We start from the raw sequence: 21,500 nt of genomic DNA, 5'->3' as shown, positions 1-21,500 counted from the left end.
TTGTATTACTATTACTTTTATTTAAACCCTTGGCTTGAAATTGCATATTAACAGATAGGTGGCAGAACTGTCTACATTTCCTCCCTCATTTTTACAGTGCCTAAGGTCATAATTTAATTACCTTTATTGCTCTCTTTCACCCTCTCCTTTCTCTCCCTCCTTTCTCTCTCTCTTTAGTTCCTAATTTAAAACAGCAGCTTTGGCAATCAGTAATCAGTGCATTAAAATAAGACATCATCTTCCATAAGGGAAATTCTTACAAGTCCACCAGGGTTACCTTTCTATCCAGCACTAATTTGCAGGAGAAAAATTTCAACAGATACAAGAAATGAATATGTCTTTAGCATCCCATTAAGTAACATGAAGCTCCAAACATCATATTACACCTAGCTGTCTCTGTTTAAATATATGAAAGTATTCGTCTGATATATAACTAGGATTTCACATCTGTGAACATCCAAAATGATTCTATTTACAGACCAATATGAATAATAAGCAGACATCCTGTTAGAATTGTCATGTCATCTGTTTTAAATATGCGACATGTTTGCTAAGTTAAATCTATACATTAGAGAATTTAAATCCATACACATTAGATCATGTAGTTTATAAATAACTGTTCTTCTAAAATATGTTTTGCAATTTTGAAAGGATATTTATCAGAAAGTGAGAAAAGCATTTAAAAAAATCACTTTTGTGACTTTTACCTTATTTTAAGATTAAAGTGTTTCAAATTCATACCTTGCTTATCATTATATGTGCAGGATGGAATCTGTCCTATGAAAAAAGGCATTATGGAACATACTGTTTTCTACTAGGTGGAACATTCAACCTGTAGTTGGCCATTCTGCTCATATTTGGTATAGATAGAAAGGGAACCATAGCAAGCTGTGCCTAGAGCCATAGGCAGCCTTATCACAGCTAGATACATTGAATGAGTACTATAAGTGTCTTTCAAATGGCCAGTAATAAGCTTTTTGAACACAAGCTTATGTTGAAATTCTGAAGTGCCTACAGGTTGTAACATATTCCAGATGCTTTGCTTCTGGTGACAAACTTGTCAAAACAAACCCAGAAAGTATCCTTGGTTTTCCTCTCACAATAATTACCATTGTGTGTTCACAGAGAACTTCTGTGTCATTCTAGAAAAAAATAAAGCCCCTGGTTTAGACATGGCTGTCAACTAACCTTGTGCATTAAAGCTGTACCAGGCTTCAAACATTATTCATCAATGCTTTAGAACTCATTCAAGGACAGTGACTCTGTTACTAATTGAAGCAGACACAACTTTTTTCAAGCTTCTAAGGAAATCTACTACTTTAAGAAGTTGGATAGTCAAAACTACTCATAAAGCATTATTATTCAGGTTTGTACAGAAGCAGTGTGTTTATCTAAGGGACAAAATATGTCTTAAAAATCAACATACTGAAGCATGCAGAACACTAATGTGTATAGCTTAGTGAAGACTCTCCTCAATGAAATCATGTGCATTGCCATTACATAGTCAGCCTACTGTCACAGACAAGGACAAGAAGAGAAGGATGAGGCCATTTTGAAGTATTGGCCTAGTGATGTCCCAGGTTGGATGACTAGAGCACAGTTTATGACAGGGGTGTCATGGAATCCAGGAAGTTATCACCTTGGCATCCTTAGAAACCTGCAAGTATACGTGATGTCAAAGCTCCGCCCCCGGAATCTCTTGGTGGGATTCCCCCTTCGGGTTCAGGTTCGGTTTTGGTTCGGGTTTGGCCGAATTTTGCGTAAAGTTCGTCTGAACTTGCCGAACCCAAACACCGTTGGGTTCGCCCATCACTAATCAGGAAATGTCACTTGATGTGGTGAGTTTGACACCCGTGTTCCAGGGGCTTCTCCTGTCAATGTTGGTGGGAGTGGCCTTGGAAATTCTTTGGTTGAATTGTTTACTGTTAGTGTGCTTGGCAATTCCTTGATTGGTGCATTCTTAATATTAATCTATGCTCATCAGAGTGTTGATTGCTGTTGAGGAGTATTTGAAGCCTTTTTTCTCTCTTTTTTGATTTGTTAATTATATTTTTCCACAATACTGTATGTACATGCTGTTTATATCTATGTGTCTAATCAGCCCAAACAAACAACCTCCAAGACCACTTCCATTAACGCTGACAGGGCTAGCCACTAGAATATAAACTAAGAGCAAATCCTTTTCGCACCAGTTGCGGCCCTATCTGGACCGGGAGTCACTGCTCACAGTGACTCATGCCCTCATCACCTCGAGGTTCGACTACTGTAATGCTCTCTATATGGGGCTACCTTTGAAAAGTGTTTGGAAACTTCAGATCGTGCAGAATGCAGCTGCGAGAGCAATCATGGGCTTCCCCAGGTATGCCCACGTTACACCAACACTCTACAGTCTGCATTGGTTGCCGATCAGTTTCCGGTCACAATTCAAAGTGTTGGTTATAACCTATAAAGCCCTTCACGGCATCAGACCAGAATATCTCTGGGACTGCCGCATGAATCCCAGCGACCAATTAGGTCCTCCTTGCCTCTGCCCATCTCTGCCATCAGGCATGGGGGAATTGAGACATCTCCTCTGGCCTATATATTTTATGCATAGTATGTTTGTGTGTATGTTTTATTTTTAAATAAGGGTGTTTTTTTAGTTTTTTAATTATTAGATTTGTTACTGTATATTGTTTTTATTATTGCTGTGAGCTGCCCTGAGTCTACGGAGAGGGGTGGCATACAAATCTAAATAATAATAATAATAATAATAATAATAATAATAATAATAATAATAATAATAATAATAATAATAAAAAATAATAATAATTAGCACTGATGATGTCTATGGAGATTCTCAGTTATTCAGATCATGGTTGTCCCAGAAAGCAACTGGACTTTGTTTTGCGTGGAAGACTTTTTGCTTGGATGACTCAAAAACTGAAGAAGTTTTTTGGATGAAAAGTGAAATATCTTCAAGGAAAAACAAAGAAAGTTCAGTTACCTTTTGAAAAGGCACCTTTGGGATAGCACTGATGGTGTTACCTAGTTTGTGTAATGAAACATTTGCAAGAAAATAACCAAGTTCACAAAATACCAAGCACCCCTCATCTGACAAGGCTGTTGTCGTTGGGAAAATGGGAGGAGTATTAGGTATGTTTTTCACCTTGTGTTGCTTAATAGAATAATAAATAGGTTGAATTAATTAAAGAGTAAGTGAATTAGTGAGTGAGTTAGTGAGTGAGTGAAGGAATGAATGATATATCTTGGAAGCTGTGATGTTTGAATTGCTGCCAATATCAATGCTAGTTGTTTTCTATGAGTTCTGTTTCACAGTATTCATCAGAAGCAGACAGGAAGAAATTAATGTTCTCTACTGACTGATTTTGATTGTACTGTGGATCTGCAGCTGACCCGGATCAGATTAGACAGCCCTGCTAGCCCTGGCTTACCAGATAAGGCAGATCTCAGATGCCAGGACGCCAAATGGTGGGGGCGCCTGGCGTTGAAGGGGATGCTGCCTGGCAGTGGAACCTGAATTACCAACCAATTACCATCTCTGTCGGGGCCATGTGGAGGCTGCTCAGAAGAGGTTTGAGAGCTGTACGGAGCCGCGGAGGGTGTGGGGATTCGGAGATGTCGCCCAACAGAAGTAATAACTCTTGTGGGGAGACTGGGGCGACCAGCGATTATTGGGACTGCTACAGGGAGAGAACTTGGAATAATCCCAAATAAGGCAAGAGACAGATCCTGGAGTGCCGGTTAATGGCAGTTGCCAACACTGAGAAGTCCACTCTTTTATTGCACTTTAAGACTAAGACATTGGCTTTAAGACACTTTAAGACACTTTGAGACCAAGACATCAGCTACCCTGGAGTTTGGTTCCCTCTTGCTGCTGTTCTTTGCCTTCATTTCTATTTAATAATTAACTTATATTCTCTATTTGATGTTTATATTAATGTTTTTATATTTACTGTTTTTTAACTAATTGATTTTAAGGGTAGTGTTTTTTAAATAATTTATTTTTTAAAAAATTAATTATTAGGGGTTTTAGCAATGGATTTTTATGGGAATGAAATTAATGGGGGTGGGTGGGAGGGGGATAGTGAATGGAATGGGTTTGGTGGGTGGGATTACAGTATGTATGAATTGAATGGTTAGGATTTAAATAATACCCTTGGCATACCTGACGCTGGAGAGGCAGGAGGGGAGGGGGCATCTATCTCTGGGGTGGCGGAGGGTCAAAATATTCCGGTCTTGCTGGGGAGAGGCAGATATGGTGGGAGCCTTGGAGCTAACCGTTCCAGGGGAAGGAGAGATCGCTGCTTAGTAGCGATCCCTTCTTCCGGCTCCTTGAGCTCAACCCAAGATACTGGTGACGAGTGTAATTCTGGCCCTGGGCTCAAGCTGCTGCTGCTCAATGCCAGGTCGGTGGTAAATAAAGCTCTCTTCATCCGGGATTTGATCCTGGATGAGGAGGCCGACCTGGCTTGTGTGAGAGAAACCTGGCTGGGCCCGGAGGGAGGAGTTCCTCTCTCGGAAATCTGTCCAGATGGGTTTCGGGTGTGGCACCAACCTTGACCCCAGGAAATGGGAGGAGGAGTGGCTATTATAGCCAGGGAGAGTCTTTGCCTGCGTAGGCTCATTGCTCCAGAGGTTGCGGGTTGTGAGTCCCTTCTGGTGAAGTTGGACTTAGGGGTTCAGTTGGGCTTGTTACTCATGTACCTGCCTCCCAGCTGCGTGTCAACAGCCCTGCCTGTGCTGCTCAAGGAGGTGGCCGGGTTGGCAGTGGAGGTCCCCGGACTTATTGTCCTGGGGGACTTCAACCTGCCGTCACTCGGCGGTTCCTCTGGACTGGCACAGGAGTTCATGGCCACAATGACAGCCATGGACCTGACTCAAGTAGTTCAGGGTCTGACTCACGAGGGTGGGCACGCACCCGATATGATATTCCTCTCTGAGCAATTGAGTAATGGTCTGAGACTAAGGGGCTTAGAAGTGTTGCCTTTGTCATGATCAGATCATTTCCTACTGCGGCTTAACTTCCTGGCTCCAATCCTTCCGCGCAGGGAGGCGGAACTGATTAAGTTGTTCTGTCCCAGACGCCTGATGGATCCAGAAGGTTTTCAGAGGGCGCTTGGGGTCATTCCAGATACACTCATTCACAGTTCAGCAGAGTTTCTTGCTGAGGCCTGGAACAAGGCTGCAGTAGGGGCTCTTGACCGGATTGCGCCATTGCGACCTCTCTGTGGCACTAGACCCCGTAGAGCCCCATGGTAGAACGAGGAGCTCCGGGAGTTGAAGTGCCAGAAGAGACGTCTGGAGAAGCGATGGAGGAAGAGTAAGTCTGAATCCGATCGAACACTTGTAAGAGCTCATATTAAGACTTACAAAGTGGCACTCAAGGCGGCAAGATGCGCGTATCATGCCGCTTTGATTGCATCAGCGGAATCCCGCCCGGCCGCTCTGTTCAGGGTAACCCGCTCCCTTCTTAATCAGGGGGGAGTTGGGGAGCCCTTGCAGAGCAGTGCTGAGGATTTTAACAAGTTTTTCGCTGATAAAATCGCTCATATCCGGGTGGACCTCGACTCCAATTGTAAAACAGAGTCGACTGACAACGAGTCAGTCGAGGTGACTGGGGCTAAACGTCTTTGTCCACCTGTCTGGGCGGAGTTTGACTTGGTGTCACCTGATGAAGTGGACAAGGCCATTGTATCTGTGAGTTCCGCCACCTGTTTACTGGATCCGTGTCCCTCTTGGCTGGTTTCGGCCGGTCGGGAGGTGACACGGAGCTGGGTCCAGGAGATTGTCAACGCCTCCTTGGGGAGTGGGTCCTTTCTGGCCCTTTATAAGGAGGCACTTGTGCGCCCCCTCCCCAAGAAGCCTTCCCTGGACCCAGCCGTGCTTAATAACTACCGTCCAGTCTCCAACCTTCCCTTTATGGGGAAGGTTGTTGAGAAGGTGGTGGCACTTCAACTCCAGCGGTCCTTGGAAGAAGCCGATTATCTAGGTCCTCAACAGTCTGGATTCAGGCCCGGCTACAGCATGGAAACTGCTTTGGTCGCGTTGATGGATGATCTCTGGCGGGCCCGGGACAGGGGCTTGTCCTATGTCCTGGTGCTCCTTGACCTCTCAGCGGCTTTCGATACCATCGACCATGGTATCCTTCTGCGCCGGCTGGAGGGGTTGGGAGTGGGAGGCACTGTTCTCCAGTGGTTATCCTCCTACCTCTCCGGTCGGTCGCAGTCGGTGTTAGTGGGGGGTCAGAGGTCGACCTCGAGGTCTCTCCCTTGTGGTGTGCCTCAGGGGTCGGTCCTCTCCCCCCTGCTATTTAATATCTACATGAAACCGCTGGGCGAGATCATCCAAGGACATGGGGTGAGGTATCATCAATACGCCGATGATACCCAGTTATACATCTCCACCCCATGCCCAGTCAACGAAGCAGTGGAAGTGATGTGCCAGTGCCTGGAGGCTGTTGGGGCCTGGATGGGTGTCAACAAACTCAAACTCAATCCAGACAAGACAGAGGGGCTGCGGGTCTTGCCTCCCAAGGACAATTCGATCTGTCCATCCATTACCATGGGGGGAGAATTATTGACTCCCTCAGAGAGGGTCCGCAACTTAAGCGTCCTCCTCGATCCACAGCTCACATTAGAGAAACATCTTTCAGCTGTGGCGAGGGGGGCGTTTGCCCAGGTTCGCCTGGTGCGCCAGTTGCGGCCCTACTTGGACCAGGAGTCATTACTCACAGTCACTCATGCCCTCATCACCTCGAGGCTCAACTACTGTAACGCTCTCTACATGGGGCTACCTTTGAAAAGTGTTCGGAAACTTCAGATCGTGCAGAATGCAGCTGCGAGAGCAATTATGGGCTTCTCTAAGTATGCCCATATCACTCCAACACTCCACAGTCTGCATTGGTTGCTGATCAGTTTCCGGTCACAATTCAAAGTGTTGGTTATGACCTATAAAGCCCTTCATGGCACCGGACCAGAATATCTCTGGGACCGCCTTCTACCGCACGAATCCCAGCGACCGGTTCGGTCCCACAGAGTTGGCCTTCTCCGGGTCCTGTCGACTAAACAATGTCGTCTGGCGGGACCCAGGGGAAGAGCCTTCTCTGTGGTGTCTCCGACCCTCTGGAACCAGCTCCCCCCTGAGATTAGGATTGCCCCCACCCTCCTTGCCTTTCGCAAACTCCTTAAAACCCACCTCTGCCATCAGGCATGGGGGAACTGAAACATCTCTCTCTTGCCCATGTTGTTTTGGTGTTAGATTGATTGTATGCATGTTTTTTTAATATTCTGGGGTTGTTTTTATGAATTTTTAGCTTAAAATTGTAATTGGATTGGTGGGTATTGGATTTGTTATTATGTATTGTTTTTATCTTGTTGTGAGCTGCCCCGAGTTTTCGGAGAGGAGCGGCATATAAATCCAATAAATCTAATCTAATCTAATCTAATCTAATCTAATCTCATAGCAGTTTCTCAAGCCATTGAGTCTGGATAACCATCAACATGTGAATGAAAAGAAGGTTCACAGGAGGCAAAGCCATGGCTCCTTCCACACACCCCTTAACTTCCCCAATATTTATTTGCCAAAATGCACCTGAATGGTCTCCAAGCTAACCCCTGGGACTTCCCTGGCTCACGCTGAGAGTCTGGAAATTCACTGAATATTCCCCATAAATTGTGCAGGAATTATCCAGCCTGAAAGATCACTAGGCCAATACTACAAAATGTTCTCATCCTTCTCCTTGTGCCCAAATTATCTGAAAGAAGGCTGAGTAGGCCTTTTCAGAAGGCAAGAAGACCACAATTGCTTTGCAAAGCAGCTTCTAAGTGGAGTTTTCTTCAAACCTTTCTCAGTTAACTATTTCTTTGAAGCTATACACAAGTACAGGTGTAAAATTAGAATTCTAAAAACTTGAAATATCACCACCTTTGTATCTCAGGACCTCTGTACAGTTCTATGTATTCAGGCCCTGAAACTATTTTACTTGCCCTCTTTAGCAAGAAGCCTAGTAGGCATGTGTTGGCCTTGAGCAGACTACAGCAGTTGGTCTTCCTAAGGCTGGGGCAGCTGTCTGTGCTCGCCATCTCCTGATCCCAGACTTCAATCCTGATTAATAGTTTTGCCTTTGGTGGCATCGTTTCTCTCCATTTCTTCATTAAAGTTTTACTGGATTCATTTCTTGTTGTCTTCCCAAGGGCAGAGAGAACTCTCTTATTATTCATTGCAAACAAAAGGCAAGGAATGCAATGGGTAATCTTTATATAACATACCATTATTGAGTAAGTGGCAGCTCCAGCTATAAATCTGCTTTGGGGCATCCATTTCTTACGATCAGCCTATCATTTATGTATTTGGTTTCAAAAGTCAGCAAAGGTTGTCTTCCTGGACTGTAGTCATTTTTTCCCTTGTTTTAAGAAGTTTATTGAATCTAAACTGTTAAAAATTGACATACTTGCCTATGAAAGATGAATGTGGTTACCTCAGCATTTACTATGACATTACTTTTTTTTTGCTCCTTCTACAGTTTCGAGGGAATATGATAAATATTAATCTGCCCTAGTTACACTATCACAAAGGTAGTACACTTTACATTTCTGAAGATTTTAATAAAATCTTAGAATAAAAGAATCCAGGTTCTACCAGGATGATTCACATGACTTAACTAATCATGGATGCATTTTTAGTATACAGCATGGAAATAAAAGTGATAAGCATTGGTACTTTGGGATCAGTGATGGGCTACCAAAATTTTTACTACCACACTGTGGGCATGGCTTATGCATCTTGTTTCAACATCTTTCAGTGCAAATTGGGTGCTCTGGGATTGAGCTCCAAATTTTGCTACCGATATTGTGTTCCTGACTGTACCTGTAGGACCCCATCACTGTTTGGGATTCTTAATTGTGTTGCAGGAATGTTGTCCAATGACTCTGCTTAAATCTGCTGCATTTTGAAAATTAACTGACAGGAAGATATCTTTCAGAACTCTTGTAGCTTATTTGCAAAGCACTGAAGATTTTTTTAAAAGTCATATTCACTCAGAACTTGATTTTTCTTGTGTAAAATTCGCTGAAGTCACTGAAGACCCAACCCTGTGGGGCCATATGGGAATTTTTTTGACACTGTGCACAAACAAAGAAAATAGAATATAATACAATTCTATTCTAAGGGTTAGATCCTTTGCAATATGAGCTCTGCTGCTTATGATTGGACTCCGGCCCCACCTGCCAGGGAGAAGACTGGAAACTACATCAGGGAGATTGTGAATGCTTACTTGACAGAGCACTAGAAGCCTTGAAGTTTTCACCTCTTCCTTAGTAAATCCTGGGTGTTAAACAACTTCTGACAGAGACAATAAGTAACTGTGAGTAAGACTTTCCAGTCTAAAATGGGTACAAATGATGTCTATGGAGATTCTCAGTCATTCAGGCCATGGTTGAACCAAAGATGCTTTTTTAAAGAGTCAATTAGACTTACTGGTTCATTGAGAAGTTGGAGCTATGGTTTTTGCAGTATATTTTCTTCCCTGTGTCCCCTCACTGATGAGCTTAGGCACAGGCTGTTGGAGACGAGTCTGTGCTGTCTATATCTCAAACTGATGCCGAAACCAGAAAACAGAGTTGCCTCTTGTAAAAGCACCTTTGTATACAAATAAATTTCCTATCTACCATCTCATCTCTGTCAGATGCTGCAAGATCAGGAGAACTCCCAAACTGAATACCAGCTTTGTTTAGAGAATGTTACTTCAGTGAGAATTTTAGAAAAATGTCATCTGTCTGGATCCAGGGAGCCCAAAACTCAAAGCCAGTCTATCTTATTAGGATTGAGATGGCTTGCTCATCCCCATCCAAAGATGCATATGTCATGTGCATACATCTCTCTCTCTCTCTCTCTCTCTCTCTCTCTCTCCCTCCCTCCCTCTACACACACGCACATATACACACACACACATGCGTACACACATGCACACACAAAACACACACACTCCTTTTCAGTGGTTCAGCGGCTGCTCCAGAACTATGCACCACCTTGTCTTCTAGAGGAAGTGTCGCCCTCCCTATTAATATTTAAGAAGGAAATGAACACTTTTTTGAGGCCTTCAGATTTTAATATTTCTGGAGATGCTGCTGCCATATATTACAAAATTAAGATTGGGGTGATGGTGATTGATTAACAATAATTATTGTGTGTTAAAGATTTTAAGGATTTTATACATGTGAGATGCTGAGACTTACAATTGAAAGGCATATTTTATTTCCAAGTTTATTCCAAGCTTTTTAAACAGGCCTTAGGCTGGACAAAATATGCTGTATTTATTGGTCCATCTTTTTTTTGGGGTGGGTGGGGGGTAGGGGATCAATGAAGAAATAGATCATATATTTTAAAATTAATAACGGTGAGTAGAAATCAGTCAACAGATCTTACATTTTCTATACTCGTATATTTCCTTTTCCTATTTTTTAGAATAGAATAGAATTCTTTATTGGCCAAGTCTGATTGGGCAAACAAGGAATACATTTGTCAAGAATCATGAGGTACAACACTTAATGATTGTCATAGGGGTCAAATAAGCAATCAGGAAACAATCAATATTAATAGAAATATTAAGAATGCAAGCAACAAGTTACAATCATACAGTCATAAGTGGGAGGAGATGGGTGATAGGAATGATGAGAAAAATCTGGTAGTAATAGGAGTGCAGACTTAGTAAATGCTTTGACAGCACAGAGTGATGGTGTTCGTGAAAATAACTATTCTTGTGTCTAGTTGTTTTGGTGTTGTTCTGTCCATCCTGGTTAATTAGCAGTAAGAAGACTCAGAAGCAAAGTCACTATGTATATTTGTCTATTTACAAAGAGACATGCTGGAAACAGAATGAAATCAGAAGAATGTCAGTTCAACTGCCAAAAGTTCAGCATTATCAGCACAGCTGATAACAAGCATCCAAAAGAAATTCATAAATTCAAATCATTAATTCTCGACATGGACAGTTATTTACAAATGCCTTCCAAAACTAGGATTGCAAGGTTGGAGAAGGATTTAAGAGAGAAACTCTTCAGCTGCTAGCTCTCTCTTTCCCGAACACCATCACTCCATATAGGAATGTTGAACTTCTGCACCGGAAATTCCCATCATTCTTCCCTTTTATACTCTGTGATGACAAGCTATGCATAGAAGTATTCAATGCCTAGATCTACGTTGCAGGAGATACTCTTGTATTCCTCGTGTTCTTCTTACTCTAATGTCTAATATTTGTTCCACAATATCCCCCTCCTCATCTGACTCTGACAGTACCACAGCTGGGGGTCTGCAACCTCTAGAGGGTCCCCTGGCCCTAACACTCCCTCATTCTCACTTTCTGATTCCTCTGATAAACATACAGGCCTATGATACCCAGATGGATCCAGTTCATTCTCCTTAAAGTTTGTGATCAAAGAAGCCAGATGGGAGCCAACCACAACAGGTGTGCAGTGCTCTATAGCAATATTTTGAGGGTAGGAGTTAAAACAGTTTATGTCCAGGATGCAAGGGGTCAGTAAATATTTTCACAACCCTTTTTGACTTATGCTCAATGGAAGGCAGGTTGGCAACATTTTTTTTCTACAGTTCTGATTATCCTCTGACGTCCGTGTTGGTCTTGTTGGGTTGCAGAACCAAACCAGACAGTTATAGAGGTACAGATGACAGACTCAGTGATTCCTCTGTAGAACTCTAGCAGCATCTTCGGCAGTTTGAGCTTCCTGAGTTGGTGCAGAAAGAACATTCTTTGTGTGCTTTTTTGATGATGTTTTTGATATTAGGTGACCCTTTTTGGTCTTGAGGTATGAATACTCAAATACTCTGGCCACCTAATGAGAAGGAACAACTCACTGGAGAAGAGCCTAGTGCTGCGAAAGATTAAAAGCAAAAGAGGGAGGGGACAACAGAGAACGAAGTAGCTGGATGGAGTCACTGAAGCAGGAGTGATCTTAAATGGACTCTGGGGGATGGTAAAGGATAGGAATGACTGAAAGAACATTGTCCATGGGGTCACTACGGGTCAGACACAACATTATTATTATTATTATTATTATTATTATTATTATTATTATTATTATTATTATTATTAATTAGATTTGTATGCCACCCCTCTCCGAAGACTCAGGGTGACTCACAACAGTAATACAAAAACAATATAACAGTGAGAGAAATCTAATATTAAAATAAAACATATCTAAAACCCCAACAATTTAAAACCATACAACACATACATACCAAACATAAAATATAAAAGCCTGGGGGAGGATGTCTCAGTTCCCCCATGCCTGGTGATAAAGGTGGGTCTTGAGTAATTTGCAAAAGACAAGGAGGGTGGGGGCCGTTCTAATCTCTGGGGGGAGTTGATGCCAGAGGGCCAGGGCTCTCAGAGAAGGCTCTTCCCCTGGGGCCCGCCAAATGACATTGTTTGGTCGACGGGACCCAGAGAAGGCCAACTCTGTGGGACCTTATCGGTCGCTGGGATTCGTGCGGTAGAAGGCAGTTCTGGATATATTCTGGTCCAATGCCACTAACAACAATAAAGTCGTGAATTGAACTAAGGATGCAGAATATAATACATACTATAATACTATACTTGTTTGACAAATAAAATAAATAAATAAATAAATAAATAAATAAAAATCTTAAAATAAAAAAACATTTCTACTAAATGATTGTTTTTCTAAAAGTTAGTAATGCTACAAATGGATAGTTTTCTAAATGTTTAAAAAGTGATTTAAAAATAGGCTCTGAAATAAATAGAAAGCTGAAGAAATGTATCGATTAATATATTTCTATTTTGGTTGGAAAACTGGATTAAAGTAATCAGCTTCAAATATATTGAAAATCTGTTTTCTGAAAAAATGGCAATGCTAGGGAAGCAAACTGGATTTTCCCCATCAAAAGAGCATCCTTCATATTTCAGCTACAATTGTCATACTACAAGGGGGATACAAAATATTTTCTCTCCAGCACCTATTTGGCTTTCCTAGCATCAACTGTCCCTGCATATTGTATAGCTTCAATTCACACAATAAAACTTTTATTTCAGTAATAATTTTTCTAGATGTTACCTTTACACAAATATTAAAAATGCAATTGTTTTTCTTTTATGGTGGATATAAATGCACAGGGTAGGAGAGAAAATTTGTTGGTCAAATTTCCTGATATTTTAACCTTCAAAACAAAACAAATCTTTTCTAAAACATATTTTACTTAAAAACTGAACATCAGGCAAGTCCATTTTATTCCTTACTCCCTGAGCCAGTTGGAAACAATACACAATCTATGCTTCGTGCCATAAATTGGCATGCCTTCTGATTCCAAATGAGTGTGAATATGGCATTCACTTATCTACCCTTTTTTAAATTAAACTGGTCTTGCAGCCCTGCCATTTTGCTGATATTTCCATTTCTTTCCTTTCAGAAAAGAGATTTCCAGCCAAATCATCCATCTGGCCTTCTCTCTCATCCTTATTTCAAAGAACGGTATAAACAAAAGTGTATCTCATATTCCCAGTTTACGACTTACACTTTTGATGTATGAATTAGGCATCCATGTCCTTTCCCACCTTCTCTTCTCTTCTCTTCTTTTCTTTTTCTTTTTTGTTTTTAGTAAATGGCATTCATCATGAAAAGCCCTTGAAAAGTGTCTAGCAAATTTTAAAAACAAAATAAATGTACTTTATCTGATAACTGCCTGTGTATATTCAGTTGATCCATCTGACAACTTCTTGTGTTAATAGTGAGGGAGGCGTGTTCCATTAGATTAGAATAAAATGGACACTTTAAAAAATCCTAACTGGAGGTTTTCAAAGCTGCACAGGAGATTACCCCACATGTCTTCCATTAAAATGATTGGCCCTATTGTGAGAGAGAGAGAAAAAGAGATATAGAGACAGACAAATGGTTCCCTTCCTCTTTCCCCTCCCCCTCCTTTTGCACTCTACCTTCTATAAAAGATAATGACTGGAATATGTTCAACAGGATGGTGAACATCTCTGTGAGTGCAGCCAAATCTGACTGAAGCAGACTTGTTTTACCTCATGTCTAGAAAATTCATTCCCATTGTATGATGTGAAATTACTGAGCAGCTGTTGGTGAAGGGGAGAATTAAAGGAGCACCATCTTCCTCAAAGGGATTTTCTGGAGATGAATCATGGGCAAAAGAGAGAACCGTTTAGCTAAGGGGAAGACCAGTGAAATAAACATGATTTTTTTTAAATGCCTTGATTTTCTTTTTAGTATGTCCACAGTTGCACTAAAATATATTTTAAATCAGGGGTGTCAAACTCATAGCTCATGGGCGGCCTGGAAATAGCAAAAGATCAGCCCACAGTGCCTCTGGCAACCAAAAAGGGGCACAGAGGCCATGTGTAACCATGTAAGCCCCATTTTCAACTTGGACAGCCTACTGCAGCATTCTGCTGGCCAAAACAGACCCTGCCTGGCCCCCTTCATACCCTGCTTTGGCTGGCAAAGTGCTGCAGGTGGTGTCTGTCCTGTCTCCCTTCCCCCACAAGGCCAGCCCATGAGGAGAACTACAATGCTGATCTAGCCCTTGAAGAAATCCAGTTTAACACCCCTGTTTCAAAAATTGAAAGAATATATTGGACTGGGAGCCAAAGAACTCATATGGATTTTCAGTAGTGTGTTCTTCCCAAAACAATGAGTCATGAATGAGGCCAACTAGGCTTCAGAATTAACAGGTTTTTATTTGAAATTATAGCTAACAGGTTGCCAAACATGGCAGCTAACACACACATGCTTTCAGCTGATGGCAACAGCTGAGATCATGTTTGACAGCTCCTTATATAAAAGACAGACCTGATTAAAACCTCCCAGACATAACACTCTTTTCCACCTAGCTGGTGCATGCATAATCAGCTAGGTAGGCGGGGCAACATCAAACTCATCCTAACCGTCTGAATATTCTTTCAATGATAGATGAGCAAAGTTGGGCCTGTTGATCTTCTGCCTCCATTGGGGACTGTGTCACCTCATCAGCCAGCAGGACCTTTGCAGGACTGGAGATTGGAACTGCAGGTAATTATAATGCTCACCCCTTGGGATCCTCGTTGGAGTCAATTAATATTTCAGGCAGCAGGATTCCTGCAGTCATCAGGGTGGTAGTGCTTGTGTTTGGGACTTCACCAGAAGTCAACCCTGAAGGTTTCTATTTCTGTCCCCTTAGTTGGTTCAGGTGGCATTTCCAGACCCAGCTATTCTTAATAGAAGAGAAGAGGAGATAATTCTTTATTGGCCAAGTGTGATTGTACACACAAGGAATTTGTCTTGATGCATAATTTGTATAACATATAACATATGTTATAAGTTGTATAACATATACATAAGTTGTATAACATATGAGCAAGATCCTCTGACTCTTGCTACCAACCTTGGTAAACATAAGGGTCTACCTGCATAATTTCTGGCATGGACTTCCACCCCCACAGTGAACTCCCTTAACTCCAGGGTGGATTGTAGGGGTTTCCTTGGGGCATGTTCCAGGTGTAACCAGTCTAATGTACATGAAACCGCTGGGCGAGATCATCCAAGGACATGGGGTGAGGTATCATCAATACGCCGATGATACCCAGTTATACATCTCCACCCCATGCCCAGTCAACGAAGCAGTGGAAGTGATGTGCCAGTGCCTGGAGGCTGTTGGGGCCTGGATGGGTGTCAACAAACTCAAACTCAATCCCTAGTTCTAAGTCTATGGCCCATCAATAATTCTAACTGCCCTCTCGACCAGTCCATTCCTCTGAGGATGAAAGGGGGACACTAGAGCATGTCTGATGCCCAGACTTATTAAGAATTTGACAAAAGTGGCACTGTAAATTGTGGGCCATTATCAGAAACCAAGAGGTCTGGTAAACCATTGAGTGCTTTAATCACAGCATCTGATGTAGTCAAGGGCATTAATATTATCTCCACCCACTTAGGAAAAACATCAACCACAATTAAAAATGTCTGTCCCCTATATGGCCCTGCAAAACCAATGTGGATTGAGTCCACAGAGCCTTCAGAGTTTCCCAAATCTGAATTGGGGCTTCTGAAAGAAGGGGTCTTGATTCTTAACACAAAGGGGCACCTGGACACCCAGCGGGCTATTTTGCCATTCATGTGGGGTCATCATGCTTAACTGCACCCCCAACCCCTTCATGCCCTCCATTATTTTTCAATGGCCCAGGAATTACTATTCTGCCCCCCTCCATAGAAGGCAACCCTGCTCTGTGGACAATTTGTTCTCTTGTATTAAATAAGGTTTAAATTTGGAGTCTACCCTGCCCTGGAGCAACCCCCTTAGCACCTAGTCCAACAATAACCAACATTCTGTTCTGGGAGATTTACAGATTATAGATTACAGATTGTTAGAGTTGGAAGGGACCTTGTAAATTTAGTCCAACCCCCCACTCAAGCAGGAGTCCCTAGACCTGTGATGGCAAACCTATGGCATGTGTACCACAGGTGGCACACAGAGCCATATCTACCAGCACTCAAGCCGTTGCCCCAGCTCAGCTCCAATGTGCAAGTGTGCACCAGCCAGCTGATTTTTGGCTTGCACCGAGGCTCTGAGATGGCATTTTGGCTTCCACGGAGCCTCTTGGGGGATGGGGGGAGCATTCTACTCTTCCCCGGTGCTAGTGAACCCTTTGGAGCTTGGGGAGGGTGAAACATGAGCCTACTGAGCCCACCAGAGGTCAGCAATATTTTAAAAGCAAGAAATGCTGCCACTTCTGTTTTACCCCAACTGTTCTGTCTGGCTAATGGCAATTAGCCACCCACGAGTTCAGAATGAAGTCAAACACACAACCATTAAATCAAGAAAGTCTCTTTATGTTCAGAGGCTAAAACGCTTGCTTGAAATGCAAAAACCAATTACTGTTTTATTAATCCCAAGAGGTGACAGTTACTCACACTAAAAGTTCACTTGACATGGAGGCTTGTGCCAGAGCTTGAGTGTGTCATAGTTCACAGGAATCCCAAAACAGAAAGCAAACCACGCTGCTCAAATCTTCTTTCTTCTCCTTCCAAAATGCTAATGATAAACACTCATGCCCAGCACTCCAATCCTCCATTATTTATCAGAGTCTCAGCAGTGTAATTAACCTCTGAACAGCTGCACTCCATTATCTGTTTTGGCACCTGCGCAGCTGTTCCCTCCTTCCCAAGATCCTGCACACATGGAGATTCAAGATAGGGTTATTCATGACGTCTTCCCCTTCTGAGTCTGAGGAATCTCTAGCTGGAGAACTAGTGGTGGGCTGGCTGCACCCATTCCCCTGTGTGTGTCTCTCTCTCCCCCCCCCCCACTGTTTGCCTCTGCTTGTGATTCATCTTCACTGTCCGAGGCAGCTGGCAACCAGACAAGTCTTCTATAAACAGAGGACTCCGACAGATCCACATCAAAATCCCCAGCTACAGGAGCTGGCATAGATCCAACCACAACACCAATGGACAAACCAGAAGTTCAAAAAAATGCATTTCCTGTGTATTGTTTTTTTTCCAGTAGTAGGTTCATAACGGTGTAGTCCTGAGAACCGCACCAGTATGAACCCACTGATTTTTTGTTATTTTTTTTCTGCCGTCTCTGTGTGGAAGAAGCCCTCAGCTGTGCTTTGTATAAAGAATAAAGGTCAGCATTAAGACGAGGAGGGGCAGGAGACCTTCTTCTGATACAAAGATACCAGAAAAAAATTAATCACAAAAAATCAGTGGGTTAACACTGGTGAGGCTCTCTGGACCACACCAGTATGAACAAACCACTGACTACCAGGCTTCAGAAAAGCCTGTGCACATGCATGGGGGACAGCGCAAGGGTGTGTGTGTGCATGCGTGGTGGGAGAGGAAAGGGGTGTGTACAGTTGCACACATGCTAGCACACTCACACACACCCCTTTGGTATGCAAACCAAAAAAGGTTCGCCATCACTGCTATAGCGTTTCTTGCCTAAGCAGGGGGTTGGACTAGAAGACCTTCAAGGTCCCTTCCAACTCTGTTCAATAGAGAATTCTATGCCAATCAATGGTTGCATTGTAGCAATGAAATTTCATCTTTTATTACAACTGCATAGAGCCAGCAAGCTCTTTATCTACATCAAAGTAAGCTGAACATAATGAGAGACCTTTAATATAATCAGCCGTGTTTTTTCTCCCTTCCTTTATCAGTAACTCTTACATCCTATATTTGATTTTGAATATTTCCAGTCTAGATTAAACGTGAATTGCAACAATTCTTTGTTGTATCTTGACCATACCAATCATTTATGTCATAGATAAGAGGCATTTTTACAGTGTGCATAGTCATAGTCCTTGGGGAAAGATGCAATATAAAAGCACTATGACTTTAAAATTTTATAGAGCAAAGACTAAACAAAAGACAAGTTGCTGCATTTCTATTCTGCCGTACTGCATAAGAAAGAGCATGTGTTTAGCTGAAGTCTGCTTCAGGAGGAGTATACTATGATAGTTTGGAATATATTTTCTTTCTAAATCGGAAAAGGCCACCATTTTTTCACTAATAGAAAACACCATGGTGACTAAGAGAGTATTGTGTTGGAAGAAATATCCGTCTGTTTCAGTTCCAAGCCAGGAGAAAGGCACTGGAGGCAAAATGGACAAAATGGAGGCTCACTGGAATGAGGGTCCATTTATTGATGAAGCAGAACTACAAAGGACATGTGATTCTGAGCAGCTGCCCACATGGAGTTGAGAGAGGGTGGCTTTTCTTGGGCTTTGCCTGTTCATGTGCAAGAAAATATATTTTATTGGCTGTAGTAGGGGTCATAGATACCTTTGTAGGTTGCCTGAGTTCCAGGTTTTGTTGAAGTTTGCTGGGTGATGCAATGACCCCGGATGATTTTGGTGTGCCATGTAGTGAGCTCTTCTACTAGATGCGTTAATCCTATTAAGTCCTGGAGGGTCATGTCTTAATCCCATCACCTTGGACCTCGAGGTCTTTTCTCTTATAGACAGGTTGGCCCAGTCTTTTTTAACCCTGCTGTTCTGTTTAGAAAAAATCCCTAATCTTATGTTCCTGGGTCTATTTGACCCGGACTGCAAATTGATCATTTTAGGTACAGTGGAACCCCGACATAAGAGCTGCTCGACTTAAGAGCTACTCGAGATAAGAGCTGGGAGAGGAGAGACATTTTTTTATTTTATTTTATTTATTACTTGGATTTGTATGCTGCCCCTCTCCGCCCCTCTCTGCGATACGAGCCACTGATGCAGAGCCACTCGAACAAAGCGTCGCGCCCCTCTGATGCTTTCGGCGGCTTCCGAAGCGACGCTGGGCTCTTTTGCCGCCAAAAGCGTCAGGGGGGCGTGACGCTTTGTTCGAGTGGCTCTGCATCAGCGCGGGAAGGAAGGAAAGTAAGCCAGCCCGGCTCTTCTCGGCTCGTATCCCGGCACTTGGTGAGTGGAGAGGCGGTCGCCTCCCCTGCCGCCCCACTCTGGGGGTCCTTGGCTTCTGCTGGGGGTGGGGGGATCCGAACGCTGTTTTGAATTTCACATTCCGAGTGGCCCAAACGCCAAAGGCGAACTTCCGCACCTCAGGAGTTAGCTCGCAAACGGCGCGGCTGTTTTAAAACATCGCTGCCGGCCTGGGGGGGGAGAGGGAAAGGGGGGAGAGGAGGGAGAGAAAGAGAGAGGGAGAGAGAGAAAGAGAGAGGGAAAGGGGGGAGAGGGGGGAGAGAAAGAGAGAGGGATAGAAAGAGAGAGAGTGAGAGATGCTCAGTGAGCCTTTCTTTGAAGTTGCCTTTCTTTCTTTCTTTCTTTCTTTCTCTCTCTCTTTCTTTTTCTCTCTTGCTCTCTTGCTCTTTCATTCTTTTTTCTTTCTCTTTCTTTCTTTCTTTCTTTCTCTTGCTTTCTTTCTTTCTCTTGCTTTCTTTCTTTCTCTTGCTTTCTCTCCTTCCTTCCCTCCTTCCATTTCTTTCATTCTCCCTCTCTATTTTTATTTCTCTTTCATTTTCTTTCTTTCTCTCTTGCTTGCTTTCTTTCTTGCTCTTTTTCTTTCTCTCTTTTACCTTCCCTTCCTCTATTTCTTGCTTTCCTTTTCCTTCCTCCCTTCTTTCCTCCCTCTACAGGATTGGGTGGCAGTGAAGTTACTCTCCCCTTTCATAAGTTTCCTTGCTTCCTTCCTCTGTTCCTGTCCCTTCACCCTTTCTTTCTTCCTTCCTTTCTTTCTTCCTTCCTTTCTTTCTTTCCTTCCTTCCTTTCCTCCCTCCATTTCTTGCTTTCCTTTTCCTTCCTCCCTTCTTTTCTCCCTCTACAGGATTGGGTGGCAGTGAAGTTGAATAAATAACTACAGTTTAATGAATAAAAATAAAAGTTTGCCATGTTGATTGTTTTGGGTAAAAAGAGGAAGGGAAGGAAAGCTCTCAGCTTATCATCTTATTAATAAGTAAAGTTACATTTATTCTTGCAATGTCTTTTTGCATAATTTAGACTAACTTTGTGAGTTTTTTGAGGGCTGGAACCAATTAAAATTATTTACATTAATTCCTATGGGGAAAAGTCGTTCGAGATAAGAGCTGCTCGACTTAAGAGCGCAGGTCCGGAACGAATTAAACTCGTATCTCGAGGTACCACTGTACTTATATTTGGTCTTTTTGAAAGCTTTTTTAACCTGGAAACAAGTTTGAACATTTCTGCACACAATGGAATGAAAATTGAACTGAAAAAATTAATCCTTATTGGTTTATTTTGCACATAAATGTGCCTCCCCCCCGTTTTTGTGAAATGTTTTTCAATTTATGGATAGTTTTGCTTGCAAAATGCATTCTATTTTACTGAAGTTGGTATGGGATTGGTAGCTTGAACATTTCTGCACACAATGATATGAAAATTGAAATGAAAAAAGTAAATCTTATTGATTTATTTTTCTGATATAATGCATACCCACCCCCCCTGTTTCTGTGAAATAGTCTTCACTTTATGGATAGGTTTGTTATCAAAATGCATTCTATTTTACTAAAGTTGGTGTGGGATTTGTAGCTTGAACATTTCTGAACATAATGATATGAAAATTGAACTGGAAAAATTGATGCATATTGGTTTATTTTATACATAAAGTTATTTCAATTTTTCTTTTGAATTTTATTTCTTTTCTTAAACCAGTTATAAAGATGTATCCAGGTTTTATCGTGTTCGGAATCCTCTTTATTTTTTAATTTAATTGTTAGTGCGTCAAATTCAGTACAGTCTAATATTTTTTTAATTATCAAATCGTCTTCAGGTGGTTCGGGTTGCTTCCAATTTTGGGCTATCGTTATTCTAATTGCTGTCAATATATGAATTAATAAGTAGTGTTTGTTTTTTTCGATTTTTTGATCTATAATTCCCAGGAGAAAGGCTTCAGGTTTTTTATTTATCTTCATTTGTAAAATCTCTTCTATCCAATTCTGCATTTTGTTCCAGAATTTTTTCATTTTTGAGCAGGTCCACCAAATGTGGTAGTATGTCCCCATTTTTTTGC

Source organism: Erythrolamprus reginae, chromosome 1 (genome assembly GCF_031021105.1).
Source record: "Erythrolamprus reginae isolate rEryReg1 chromosome 1, rEryReg1.hap1, whole genome shotgun sequence".
Classification (NCBI taxonomy): domain Eukaryota; kingdom Metazoa; phylum Chordata; class Lepidosauria; order Squamata; family Dipsadidae; genus Erythrolamprus; species Erythrolamprus reginae.
The sequence above is the reverse complement of the archived record's forward strand: the minus strand, read 5'-3'. Positions refer to the sequence as shown.